Genomic DNA, 12,816 nt, shown 5'->3' on the forward strand with positions numbered 1-12,816 from the left:
GCCATTCAGGCGCGTGTGGGGGGCATCAATTTGGTTATGCTACGGTGCAAAAAATTTTACGAGCAGCGTACTTCTGGCCAACAATGTTCAAAGATTGCATAACCGCAGTCAGAACTTGCCATGCCTGTCAAATTTTCGATAGCAAAACCAGAAGACCACCCGCACCTCTGCAGCCAATAGTTGCAGTTGGGCCATTCGCCAAGTGGGGCATTGATTTCATGACATGTAACCCCACCTTGACTGGGGGGCATGGGTATATCATAGTCGCAGTTGACTATTTTACCAAATGGGCCGAGGCGATGCCTGCATTAGATAACATAGGTGAAACAGCTGCCCTTTTCTTTTTCAATCATGTAGTCGCCAGATTCAGCGTCCCACAGGCTATAGTCACAGATCATGGATCGCATTTTCGCAATCACATGATGGTCGAATTAGCTGCCAAATTAGGGTTGTCTCACGATAGCTCTACTCCATATTACCTGCAAGCCAATGGACAAGTTGAAACAATCAACAAGGTCCTGAAGCGCATGCTGCAAAGGATGATTGGAGTTCACAAAAGGAGTTGGCACCTGATCCTGTACTCAGCCTTGTGGGCATACCGAACATCGGTAAGAAATGCAACCGGGTTTACACCTTTCCAACTGGTGTATGGCCTAGAAGCAATTTTACCTGTTCAGTGTGAAATCTTGTCCCTCAAACTCGCAATCGACCTTCTCCCCGGGACTTCAAAAGAGGAAGTTCATTTCTTGGAACTAATCCAATTGGATGAAACACGTCGTGATGCCACTTTGGCCAACGAAGCCCATAAGAAACGAGTCAAGGCGTAGTTCGACAAGAATGTCAAACCCTGTGTCTTCTCAGAAGGTGACTTGGTCTTGCTTTATGACCAAGAATCCGATAAATTGGGAGCAGGTAAATTCAAGTCTTTATGGATGGGCCCTTATATTGTTAAGCGAGTGTTAGCAAAAGGAGCCTACGAGTTAATGGATTATGATGGGATTCCACTGGCATAACCTCGTAATGGGTTGTACCTTAAGCGTTACTATGCGTGATTCAGTGTGGTAACCTATATGCTTTTGTTACATTTTTTTTCTCTAAAGTATTTGTTTTGGTCAAGTAAATCCACTTTTTGCATTTGTCACAGATGTCGAACCTATTGGAATCTTTGTGGGATATGCCGACGGAGCAAGTCGTAGTTCGCAGAACCTATCTTCTGCGGTCTGGGCCATTTTTGACCCAAGCGACGAGTTAGTAAGTTTCAGAGGGGTATGTATTGGTCGATCAACGAATAACATCGCTGAATATAGCACGTTGATAGAACTTCTCTCTGATGCCATCACACATGGCATACGCTGACTGGTCATCAGGCTAGACTCATAGCTCGTCATACTACAACTCACTGGTATCTACTCCGTCCGAAATCTAGCTATCTATCTCATGTTCCTAAGGGTCAAGATTTTGGAAAGGCAATTTGATTTTATTCAATATCAGCATATTTCCAGAACCTTAAACACATTAACTGACTCATTGGCAAATTATGTGTTAGATAGACATTTGCAACATTTATAAAAAGAAGCATCTCATCAATATTTGCATCAGGATCTTGTAACTTAACCAAAATAAAACTCCGAAAATCAAAAAAATATATATATAACTGTTTATGGTTTACACATAATGTTCTGTAACCAAGACAAAATTGGTCAAATGACCCAAAACTCAAAATGCTAGGGGGCACCCTAGTCTAATGATGATGGTGATAACAAGTCGCCCCCTGTGCAATCATGCGTAAAAGCCTAGTCCATCGACTTGGCACGCCAGTAGTATGTCGCTGCAACCTCAAAGGCAGCTCGTCAGTCCTCACATCTAGAATACCGAGAGTGAGGCCCTCGACCTGATCCTGTAATGCTGAAAGAGTCTCGGCCACATCAAGGTTGCGAAGGATAGCCCTTCCCAGAGCCTCTCCTGCTGGAACGCAGCTGGCACTCTTAGGCGTACTACTGGCCGAACGGGACCAGCATCTGCATGAGCACATGAGTTTTGATTAGTCTTGACAGAGTAAAGCACAAAGACATTATAAAAGAAAAACGATAAACATGAATATGGTCAAAGAATTTACCAATGGCGCCCCACTGTTCGCCAGCCGGCAGTACCAAATCTGGGTCACCCCGGAAGTCCATACCAGCATATGGATACTCAGAATAAACCATCTCCTGATGATCAAACCACCCGAAGAAGGTATCAGAAAAGGAAATCTGAGACTAACCAGCATGCCTAGACATATGGTCGACTCATCTCTGCATACGTGGTTCAGTCGGTGGAGGTAAACCAAGTGCAATATACTGTGGCTGCATCAGTGGTATCTTTTCCAAGGCGAAGGCAGTCAAAATAGAATTGTATCCAAAGTTCTTCAATCTCCCGCTTTTCACCTTGGTCAACTGTTCTTTCATCACAAGGCGTACTGCATATAAGATCGATTGGCCACATGAAGATCCGCACCACTAGCCATCCTACCAAAAGTGAACAGAATGGTCCTCAAAGACCTGTCAGTGACATCTTGAATGATGATCTTGCCATCTTTACTCGGCTGAGATCCCTCTCTGCAATACCTGTGAACATAATCTCTCACAGATTCACCTCCATGGGTCGAACCTGATAAAGAGATGAGGGCACCCCGCCTCGATAAGCCGGTCAAAAAATAGATGTCCACTACAGTCAAGGGGATGGATTTACCCCTAATCTGGAACACCTAGCTGGTAGGATCCCAAGCATCGAGCAAATACTGCAGCAAGTTGATTTGTTGTCTCATGCTAGAGATGCGGAAAAACTTCAACGGGCCACAGTTCGCAGTGCGTTTACTATAACCGGATCATGTAAAGCAAGCATGTCCTCTTCTTCATGCTCACGTTCTCACCATGTAATAGTCATCTTACTCCAATAAATCTCTGAAAGCAAACAAGAGAAGAGTTAGATCCTGATATGGTGAGAAACAAGCAAAAATTTCCATTGAAAACTATGCATAAATTTCCTTCCTTGCGCTCATTGCACCTACAGTAGTGTTCTAGGTGTGTTGCACGTCAATTGGCCAGTAGACAGGCTAACATCCAACGCACCTTTCGATACATAAAGGGTGCGATGGAGCCAGGGTGAGTTTTTCAAACCCCAGAAGCTCAAAAAAACCAGAAATCAGGCTCAGAATGCAAAATGGAAAGGATGAAATGAAAGAGCTCAGGTTTAGCTCCTACCTGGTCCAGACGACGTCGAAAATCATCCACAAAATCTCCCAGAATCAGCTGATGAAAATCAAGGGGGGAAAGCACCTCCAAAGCTCCAACAAGCCAAAGTTCAAATGAAATGGTAAAATGAGAGGTAAAAGCACTTTTAAATTACTTTTACGTAATTCGAGTAAAATATTAGTGTCCTAACTCATTTTTTAGACATATCTTGTTCATTTCTAACTAGTTTGATGAAGCAATCGAGTATGCAGTACAATCTTTGAAATGACCGTTATATCGAGCAGTTTTAACGCGAACTTCATGCTCGTTAAAAAATAAACATAAGCAATGAGAAAATGTTTCCCCCAGCGTTTAAGCTCAATAAAAAATGAACCAATTCCCGGTAAATAATCATCGTGAATGTAGTACTTAAGCCTTTAAAGCCTTGGTCGTGTTCCCATCATCACCTCCACTCTGTATTGGCCGATCATTCACCTCCATTTGATTGTTCACCCCTTTTGAGGAACAACTGCGAAGAGTGATCCTATTAGCCATCCTTGTAACACTGCCGTGATTGGAAAATTCCAAACCTTACCTGGAATCAGCTACTACCCAATTTTATCACTCGTTCCTCAAAGACGAGTCTCCTTTAAGCTCTTTTCAACTGACTCATAAAATATGAAAAGATTGCCGAGCCATTAGCCTCTCCAGCTTGTTAAAGGGACCGGATGTGCTATCCCTCCTTTAGATTTTAATCTTTTTGGACCTGAGGGATTATTACACAAAACGATCGAGCGCTTGTTTTGTTCGGCTCGTTAAAAGTATCGAAAATTCATCCCTTTTGTATTGTTTTATACTTTTTCGGACTTAATGGATTAGATGACTGTTATAGACATTTTTGTGCCTTGCAGCTCCAAGCATGAAATGTCCATAAACCAAGGGCTCCTAAGTCCCTAAAATTGTTGTTCTAACCCCTAAAGGAACAAGGTCAACAAACTACAGCTTCTCCCAGAAGTTCTCCACCAAAAACTGCTCAGAATAAGTCAAAACAGGATCATTTCAGCTGCTTCACTAGCTAAGTGCGTTGCATAGCACCTAAATCCACTGGCTAGGTGCGTTGCAACGCACCTAAATGCACTACCAGGGTGCGTTGAGCAGGAAATGACAAATGGCAGTGTCATTCCGCGAGGTGGAGAGACAATGGAAGCTTCCAGAATCTTCTCCTATGACACTTGCCTCACTGAATTCGACCAAGGATGAGTAAGAGGCCTTCAGTCTCCAAGTGGAAGCAAGAACTGACAGAGAGAAGCCACTAATCAAATCACAAGCTGACTCATCCTCCTTGCATACATCTATATATGGATCCCTCATCCCAGAGATCCAGAGGCTGGAATTTTGCACATTGTAAGGAATTGCTGTTGGTTTTGAGACACATATCAGAGAATTGGGTGATCTATGCTTTGTTGGAGGTGAAGAGGGGCTTCTTTGCTGGGAGGTTGATGCTGGGTCAGGAATCATCGGTTGTAACTCCTCCTGGATCTTCTTGTATATCAATAAAAACTATTTGAGTTTCTCCTCCATGCTTTTGTATCATTGATGCTTGTTACATTTGTATGGTTAACTTAAATCTGATCCTAAGTTATTTATGAATATAAATCCATGTCTTTGTATAGTTTTCTTCTTCTGTGATCTTACAGGTACTTGGTGAAGCTGGGCAAGTAAGGGAGCAGATAGCTGGAAGCTGTCAAAGAGGAGAGAGATTGGATCAAAGGACTAGCGCAAGACACAGGTTGGTGCTTCCTATTCCTCTTTATTTATAGTTCATAAAGGAGATACAAAAGTAGTTTTCTCTGTTTGTTTCTAAGGCAGCTGTCACACCTTAGTGGGATAGAGAAGTTCTAAATAGACACTTTTCCCGATAACAAAATGGCAACTCCGCTGGGGACGATTGTCTAATTAGTTTGTTTGTGTTTCTCTTGTTGTTTGTTTCATAAACTTATGAGTAGCCATCGAACTGCATTTGCCATAACAAATGCAAAGTAGACATCTGCTGCTTCAATTCATTCACTGGATTTGTTTATGATTTGAACAGTTGATTCATAGACTATCTGATTGCCCTTGTGATAGCTCTTAGACCCTCCTTAGATCTACCCCTGATTGTGCATTACTGATTGCTTTTACTCGACCAAAAACCAAAGACTAAACTGCAAACCGTGACCCAGAACCCGGATAGAATTCTCGTTTCTGCCCCAGCGCAGGTACTGTGAAGAGATCCTGCATTTCAACGCACTTCTCAAAAGGGCAACCTGCGCTGCAATGCAGTTTCTCTGTGTAACAGGTGCGCTGATCAGCCTAGCCCTGTGCAGCTGAGGTTCTTTGCTTCATTCTTTCCAGTTTTGTCTCTGAATTTTACAGCCTGTGATCAGTATATGACTGTTTCAAAACCCTTTTCCTTACTGATATTCCGCCTCATTTGTACAAAAGAACTGTAGGTGTTTTTGTGTGTTTGTTGAGTCGTTTACAGTTTTCCATTGCAAAAGTATAATAATCATACTGTCGTCCTTTGATTTAGATCTGTCGCAAGTGTCGATTTCGATCATAGGAGAAATTTTATTTGCTGTTGATGGTCGATTATGCTTTTACTATTGCCTTTGGTTTGAATTTGTGACTTTCTAGTGTCAAAACGAGTATTTATTTCAAAATCATAAAGTGTCGTAATCATCTCTACCTTTTGATTTCGAAAAGAAGCTTGTTTGTATTTGTCGCTTGAAAGCAAATTCAGATTTGTACATCAACTTTCTTTTTAGCATCAATACTAAGAAAGTGAAAAACAAATACATGCATGTGCATTTTCATATAGACAGTCTGTTTGGCTTGATTTAGGAAAGTGCATTTACAGTGTACTCTTTGCTCTTTGTGAAAAGATTGTGTCTTTCTTTTCCCCTAGTAGCTAGGATTTTCATTGCTGAAAAGAGATAAAAGTTTGTTTATCATCTTTAGATTGCATTTTAGGAATTACATCTACATCTCGTGGTGAACCCAAAAGGCAAACTTCATAAGAAAGATCAACTTAAAATAAATTCAATGAATCTAACAACGCTTTGGAACTTAATGCACAACATTTAGAGGTCTAGGCTAAAGACGTATTCCAGCGTCGTAAAGCCTGGTAACTGTTGTCCTCACTGATGGTTGGGTGATTCCTCCACTTTGAGACGATAAGTGCTAGTACGGACTTGTGCTCCCACGTACCATCAAGTATATTTTGGGAGACCCCTATAGGCTTAAATCCTTTATCCATAGGAAGCCGTGTCGACCGCCCTACTAATCACAATGCACTGAACACAGCATTCGGGAAGATTGACTGTCGTACCGTAAAAAGTATTCTGCAGTTTTGTGATTGGTTTGGTACTCTCTCTACCTAGACCTCCAGAGCAGTCCCTTTCGTTCCTTTTCAGACTCTTTAACGGAAAAGGTCCATCTAAGCACTTGTCACTTCAGGCTCATTAAAAATCGAAGGAGACTAGAGTCATCTTTTGTTTTTTCTCGACTCTTAAAAACTGAAAAACAAGTTGTGTCAAAGCGTATAAAAAATTATTTTAAACGGAATATTCATACCCCTTTCCTACGTTGATCTTGGGTTGGGAAAATGGAGTCTACCAACCAAGGAATTCCCCTTGGTGGAAATCCTAGTCCCTTCTCCTCTTAGGGAGATGTTGATGCACCCCATATTGGCCACATTGTCGCTTCCAGGGCTGACAATTGGTTTGCCAGTATGGCTCTTCTCAACCTCTGTCGTTCAGAACACCACTATTCCTGAACAATCGAATCAGCAATTAGACGAGTCCAGAGTTGCCCACCATCCTTCTACTTCCTCTAATTCTTCCTCTCCTCCTTCCTCTTCGCTTGATGGGGCTGGTAAATCCAAGAGTCAAGTTCCTAAGGAGAAGAAGGAAAAGAAGAAGAAAGAGAAGAAGAAGAAGGAGACAAGGCGAATGGGGGAAAACGAGTGTCGTCTAACGAAAATCCACACACTGCACCGACCAGGCCTAAATCGCCATGTGTCATTTACAAAGGAGACCACTTTCACAGAGATTGTCCTTGCATCCCTCAGATACTAAGGGACTGGTCTCCTCATTTGCACAACTCGGTGTCGTCAACCTCTGATGATCATGTTGAAAGCACACCGTCAACTAGTGAAAGTGAAGCCCCAGGACAAAAAGGGAAAGCTAGATTTCCTTGTAAACTGTGCGAAGGCAATCATGCCGTCCACCGTTGCCCCTTCTTAGACGAAGCTAAAAGAGTTTTGGATGATCGTCCGGTTTCACCGTTACGACTTCCTCCTAGATATAAAAAACTCTTGCCGAGTCTATCACTAGTTGAAAATCCGGCTGGCCCGCTCAGGTGGTCGGCTGAAGCACCTATCATTGAAGATAAACCATCTGGATCCATACCAGATGAAAGTCAAAAGGTCGAGGCGGCAGTTGACCCAGTCTTTCCTTCAGAGGTTTCATCTTCAGATGACACAGTCACTGAAGAGAACAAGGATGACACCGTCCAAATTCTCTTCATAAACACAGACTCCGACGAACATGGGGGCAATTTACCCATTCCTTTACCGCAGGAAGGAAGTTCGTCAGAGCCGTACCCGACCGTCTATTTGGTCCCACCTCCAAGCAACCTAGTTGTCTCCTTCGACTAGAATCAACTAGGCAGACCCCGTTTACCAGCAAGCATACCATTCTGAATTATCGTTCAAATATATAGAATGGTTATGGCTGGTACCATCATAGATGAGGGGGCTTCTGTGAGTATCTTTTCCTCAACTGCTTGGAAAGCGCTTGGTTCGCCATCGCTTTTGCCTGAGATGAGAAATCTGATAGGCTTTGATAAAGGAACCAGTCGACCTTTAGGGATCCTTCCTGATGTGCCCATAACATTGAGAAGGAAGACAGTTCGCATGAACGTAATGGTAGTTCAAGGACCCTTGGATTATAACCTACTCCTTGGACGAGACTATATTTATTGCATGGGAGCAATTGTCTCCTCACTCTTTAGAGTAATGTGTTTTCCGCACGAAGGAAGAGTGGTCAAGCTCGTGGACCAGCTTTCATTTCCCGGATCACGCATAGCAAATAGTCATATACTATCCCTAAATGGTCTTTTCACGCAAGAAATGTCTCAATCTCCAGTCCGTCCTCCCGATGAGCGTGAGTAATTCGGAGGGATATGACTGAAACCCAGGGGGCATGCATCCTGGTCTGCTTCGGCAGGAAAACTTCGGGTATAAGGTAGGTTTCTGCGGGAGAATATGACTAGTCTGTACCCCCGTCCGTGATTGGAAGAGGGGGTTATTCTAGAATAAGATTCTCTTGTCAAAGTTATGAGAGTTGGCGGGCATCATCGCTCACCTTTGTTTATCTCGGTAGACATCGCCGAAGAAGTGTTTTGTTTACATCGTGAATAGAACAATCTTTGGGTAACCTGTAAGAGGTAGGCCTCTCTCGGTAAAACAAATGTTTTGGCGGAAAGAAGTAGAGGTAACCTTGAAACTCTGTTTTATACCTGGGGGCATGCAAACCTTTTGGAGTGCAAGCAAAGAGCGATTATTTATCTGTTTTTTGGGTTAGTCGTTTCCTAACTTGTATAAAGAAAGGATGTGGGGCAAAACTCTAAAAGTTGCCGTTTTTATATGAGACATTCTTATCATATGACTGGATTAATCGAGCAGTGTTACCGCAAGGTTCAAGCTCGTTAAAAAATAAACCCGCACCGAGCAAATGTTTCCACCCGCGGTTTAGCTCGTTTAAAAATGAACTATTCCCTGGTAAATAACCACCGTGAATGTAGTACTTTAGCCATTAAAGCCTTGGTCATGTTTGCACTGTCACCTCCACTTTTTCATTGGCCGATCATTCACCTCCATTTGATTGTTTACCCATTTTGAAAAACAGCTGCGAAGAGTGATTTCGCTAGCCATCCTTGTGACACTGCCGTGATTGGAAAATTCCAAACCTTACCTGGAATCAGCTGCTACCCATTTTATCACTCGTTCCTCAAAAGACGAGTCTTCTTTAAGCTCTTTTCAACTGACTCATAAAATATGAAAAGATTGTCGAGTCCTTGGCCTTCCAGCTCGTTAAAGGGACAGGAAGTGCTATCCCTCCTCTAGATTTTAATCTTTTTGGACCTGAGGGATTATTGCACAAAAAGATCGAGCGCTTGTTTTGTTCGGCTCGTTAAAGCTATCGAAAATTCATCCCTTCTGTATTGTTTTATACTTTTTCAAACTTAAGGGATTTGATGATGAAAAAGGAATTTTGGAGTTACCTTTACGTACCTTTTCAGACTCTCTAAAAATGAAAAGGACCGAGTTATCTTTGTCGTTAAACTCATTAAAAAGATTAATAGCGACAAACTTGTCTTTAGACGAGAATGAGTTTCACTATCGCTAGGCTCGTTAAAACATAGTGATGGGTTTGCCCGAAAGGAAAATTATAGAACAAGCATATGTTATCCTCCTCAAGCTTGATAAAAATAAATAGGTACTGGTCAGCAATGACTGGGGAAAAATTGGGAAGAAAACTCAAAGAATCTTTACTGGTAGCAAGTCGCTCTTGAACATGACACTTCCACTCCGTTCCCGAGTCGGGTTGGGTTGTTTCATTCACCGGTCACATCGCCATGGTCACATCATACCATCCACATTTGGGGTTAATGCTACCAATCCATCACATCAGTGTTGCCGACATGTTCAAGAGAAGTCATCCAGAAAGGTCACCTGTGTCCCACCCACTACCATACATTATACTCCATTCTTTCATGACCGCCACCCTGAACCGTATATCATCAGATCGTTTTCACCTCCATCAAAATCATTTGCTCCGTTCCATGTCATTGATGTGGGATTCATTAAGGCCCTCCTGTGATGGATCACTTCTTGTCGACATCAGCTCATTATCCAAGAAGTTGGTCTAGGAACACCCCATTCAGTACTTTGAAGCTTGCATGCCTCAATGGCAAGTTTCTCACTTCCGGCGACAGGTTTACATCAATGACCTTCGACTGAAAGATTTTGCGTGGTGTTCGACGCCAAGTCCTTTATTCACACCACGTGAATTGTACTGCAGTACCTTGAGGATCATTATCATTATCGGTGATTCCTCTCGCGCTTGTTAACAGTTTACATCATTGACTAGTAATCAAGCGATGTCTTTCCATGTTCGACTTCAAAACATTTCTCACATGGATCGATTTGTACTTCGAGTGAAGATCGGACGAGATTGAAGACCCCGGATCTAGTTTCATCCATCCGAGCTGCGATATATATTCAGGGAAATAAAGACATTGAAATGTACAGCATTGCAGCACAGATAATCATCCTACCAAAAGGATGATGGCTCTATCAGAATCATCAGTCTACCATCAGACGATTGTCTGTCCTATGTACATGAAAATGAATTTATAAATTTGAGCATGGGAATGCCCACCTTAGCTAGATCATGAAAGCAGTATGAAGATAATGTATTGTATTGTATCTTATTACAGGTCTCCTCCCAGCATTGAAAGAACTTCGGATCCTCATAATAAAGCATTTCACCCGATAAACGGCCTCATACTTTAGGGGGCAACTGTTATAGACATTTTTGTGCCTTACAGCTCCAAGCATGAAATGTCCATAAACCAAGGGCTCCTAAGTCCCTAAAAGTGTTGTTCTAACCCCTAAAGGAACAAGGTCAACAAACTACAGCTTCTCCCAGAAGTTCTCCACCATAAACTGCTCAGAATAAGTCAAAACAGGATCATTTCAGCTGCTCCACTAGCAAAGTGCGTTGCATAGCACCTAAATCCACTGGCTAGGTGCGTTGCAACGCACCTAAATGCACTACCAGGGTGCGTTGAGCAGGAAATGACAAATGGCAGTGTCATTCCGCGAGTTGGAGAGATAATGGAAGCTTCCAGAATCTTCTCCTATGACACTTGCCTCACTGAATTCGACCAAGGATGAGTAAGAGGCCTTCAGTCTCCAAGTGGAAGCAAGAACTGACAGAGAGAAGCCACTAATCAAATCACAAGCTGACTCATCCTCCTTGCATACATCTATATATGGATCCCTCATCCCAGAGATCCAGAGGCTGGAATTTTGCACATTGTAAGGAATTGTTGTTGGTTTTGAGACACATATCAAAGAATTGGGTGATCTATGCTTTGTTGGAGGTGAAGAGGGGCTTCTTTACTGGGAGGTTGATGCTGGGTCAAGAATCATCGGTTGTAACTCCTCCTGGATCTTCTTGTATATCAATAAAAACTATTTTAGTTTCTCCTCCATGCTTTTGTATCATTGATGCTTGTTACATTTGTATGGTTAACCTAAATCTGATCCTAAGTTATTTATGAATATAAATCCATGTCTTTGTATAGTTTTCTTCTTCTGTGATCTTACAGGTACTTGGTGAAGCTGGGCAAGTAAGGGAGTAGGTAGCTGGAAGCTGTCAAAGAGGAGAGAGATTGGATCAAAGGACTAGCACAAGACACAGGTTGGTGCTTCCTATTCCTCTTTATTTATAGTTCACAAAGGAGATACAAAAGTAGTTTTCTCTGTTTGCTTCTAAGGCAGCTGTCACACCTTAGTGGGATAGAGCAGTTCTAAATAGACATTTTTCCCGGTAACAATGACGAAAAAGGATTTTTGGAGTTTCCTTTACGTCCCTTTTCAGACTCTCTAAAATTGAAAAGGACCGAGTTATCCTTGTCGTTAAACTCGTTAAAACCTAATAGCGACAAACTTGTCCATAGCAGACAAGAACGAGTTTCACTATCGCTAGGCTCATTAAAACATAGCGATGGGTTTGCCCGAAGGGAAAATTATAGAACAAGCATATGTTATCCTCCTCAAGCTTGACAAAAATAAAGAGGTACTGGTCAGCAATGACGGGGGAAAAATTGGGAAGAAAACTTGAAGAAACTTTGTTGGTAGCAAGTCGCTCTTGAACATGACACTTTCACTCCACATCCAAGTTGGGTTGGGTTGTTTCATTCACCGGTCACATCACCATGGTCACATCACACCATCCACATTTGGGGTTAATGCTACCAATCCATCATGTCAGTGTCGCTGATATGTTCAAGAGAAGTCACTCAGAGAATTCACCTGTGTCTCACCCGCTGCAATACATTTACGCTTCATTCTTTCATGACCGCCACCCTGAACCTTATATCACCAGACCGTTTTCACCTCCATTAAAATCATTTGCTCGTTCCATGTCATTGATGTGGGATTCATTAAGGCCCTCCTATGATGGATCGCTTCTTGTCGACATCAGCTCATTATCCAAGACGCTGATCTAGGGACACCCCTTTCAGTACTTTGGAGCTTGCATGCCTCAATGGCAAGTTTCTCACTTTCGGCGACAGGTTTACATCAATGGCCTTTGACCGAAAGTTTTTGCGTGGTGTTCGACGCCAAGTCCTTTATTCACACCACGTGAATTGTACTGCAATACCTTGAGGGTCATTATCATTATCGGTGGTTCCTCTCGTGCCTGTTAACAGCTTACATCATTGGCTGGTAATCAGGTGATGTCTTTCCATGTTCGACTCTAGAACA

Source organism: Pinus tabuliformis, chromosome 1_2 (assembly GCF_031772625.1).
Source record: "Pinus tabuliformis cultivar Carrire ecotype Pingquan chromosome 1_2, CPIR1, whole genome shotgun sequence".
Lineage (NCBI taxonomy): Eukaryota > Viridiplantae > Streptophyta > Pinopsida > Pinales > Pinaceae > Pinus > Pinus tabuliformis.